The sequence below is a fragment of the Pteropus vampyrus genome, unplaced genomic scaffold (genome assembly GCF_000151845.1).
Source record: "Pteropus vampyrus isolate Shadow unplaced genomic scaffold, Pvam_2.0 Scaffold22, whole genome shotgun sequence".
Taxonomy (NCBI): Eukaryota; Metazoa; Chordata; class Mammalia; order Chiroptera; family Pteropodidae; genus Pteropus; species Pteropus vampyrus.
The window spans coordinates 7,449,401-7,451,360 of record NW_011888803.1 but is presented as its reverse complement, the minus strand read 5'-3'; the positions used below and the strand labels follow the sequence as shown (position 1 = coordinate 7,451,360).

The 1,960-nt window shown below is 41.4% G+C and overlaps 1 long non-coding RNA gene across 1 annotated transcript in view; it reads right to left on the bottom strand.

Moving 5' to 3' along the window:
- Positions 1-473: 473 nt before the first annotated feature.
- The window catches only part of LOC111736764, a 3,656-nt gene continuing 2,169 nt past the window's right edge, over positions 474-1,960 (bottom strand). The window contains exon 2 of the long non-coding RNA XR_002779248.1: positions 474-951. This is a non-coding gene — a long non-coding RNA (uncharacterized LOC111736764). The remainder of the gene's footprint in view (positions 952-1,960) is intronic.

Below are 1,960 nucleotides of genomic sequence, written 5' to 3'. Positions count from 1 at the left end.
ACACAGATAGAATTCAATAAAAGTCAGCTATTATCATTTTATATTTGTTAATTTCTTGCATGCTCTCCACTTTCTCTCTTTTTCTCTTCTCTCTGTACTTTGCTTTTCAATATCATTTCACTTCAACAAACATTTCTCGAGCCCTATCACTGTGCCAGGATAAACAGTTGCTACCTTGTGAAGCTTGCTGGCTTTTGGAAAGGCAGATACATAAACCATGAGCTGCAAGGAAGCGTGGCATATGAATAACAGAAGTTCTCACCAGTTTCCATGGAAGCCTAGGAGGGAGAGGGTTGGCCAGTAATGATTTACAGAGGGAGTGACCCTTGAGCTGGCTCTTAAAAGGAGACTGGGAGGGGCAGGAGACTTCTGGGAAGAGAGGTCAATGTGTGTAAAGGCATGGAGGTCTCCAACGCACAGCTGGCTTGGGGAGCAGCCAGTGGTTCAGTAAACTAGATGGATGGTCTTCACACTTGAGCATGCATCCTAATCCCTTTAACACCTAAGTACAATGCAGGTTGCTGGGGTCCTCTTATTAAATCTGGGGTATGGCCTGAGAGTCCGTATTTTTAACAAGTTCCAGTTGCTACTCTTGTGGCTGGTTGGGCACCGCTCTCTGAGAGCACTGGGGAACCAGAGCACAGAGGGTGGGAGTAGGGAGCAGGGAATGGCGGGAGGTAGAGTTGGGCTTCACAAGCTAGCACAGGAGTTTAGATTTTATAAACAATGATGGCAACAAAAACCACAGAAGTGTTTTCAGGTAAAGAGTATACAATCAGATCTCGGTAGCACGAGTGGCTTTTTAAGGGCTCACGACTCAGAAGAGACGACATGAGGAATTGAATCGGGGGATTGGCGGGTGGTCCATCACTAGTTGGGCAGAATCCTGACCTGTGCCAAGTCCCCAGCCTCTCAGTTCAAGCCTCTTTCTCTCCTGGCTGCTTCTTTCTCCTGATCACAGAAAAAGAGATGCATCTTTCATTTTCAGGGTTAAAACTTTTGCTCCTGCCCTTCATTCCATCAGGACACCATCTCTGCATTTATCTCTTCCAAGCATCATCAGCCTTTCTCTGCGCCCCACCCCCGCTCTTCCTGTTGGGCATAATGTAAGCCAAACCTTCAAACACATATGAGCTCCCAGAATCACAGCACCCAACTACTCCTTTTAGCTGCTATTATTAATAACTTTTTTAAAACCAAAAACTTCTCAATGAATGGTTGTTGCCTGCCCATTTCCTTACACCCAGTGTCAACCCCCCAGTCTTATTCTGCTCCTGCCTAAACAATGAGGTAGCAACTTGTCTTAGTTACTTTAACTGCATCATCCCTATGGCCACCAAAATATCTTAAGAGAATCGTACGTGAAGAGCTTTGGTAAAAATAGTGTTGAAAATGTCACAACGGAATTGAATTTTTAAGCCTCTAAGACTTTATTAACCTATTCTAAAACTTCTTACAGGAAATTCATATATAACAGAATACGTTATGGTTCCTAAGTTAGCCAACAAAATCCAAAATGTCTAAACTGATGAAATTAAAATAAAACTGAGACTTATGTGAAGTATAATTCCACTGAGGTGTATGTTTTATACTCTCTTCATCTATCTACTCCTTTGAAACCGAATTTATCCACCTTTGTATTAATTACTGTAATAAAATGTTCATGAATTGCCCATCATCTGTTTCTAAACTTTTTAATTTTTTAAAAGCTTGAGATAAAAATGGGGCTTATTTGACACTTGGCACATTAGCAAAACCTACTCTTAAAGGCTGTTTATTCAAATGTTGTAACCAAACATAGAATACCCATCGAATCCAGCTCAAGCTCTTGAATGTATAACAGGGATTGGTTTATTTCCTGAATAGGCAGTTTTCTGAGTGTTACTTATAGCTAGAGCCCTCACACTTTTGTTTTGAACTTTTCCCTTTCTTCTGGACCATTTATATTTCTGCTGTAAAT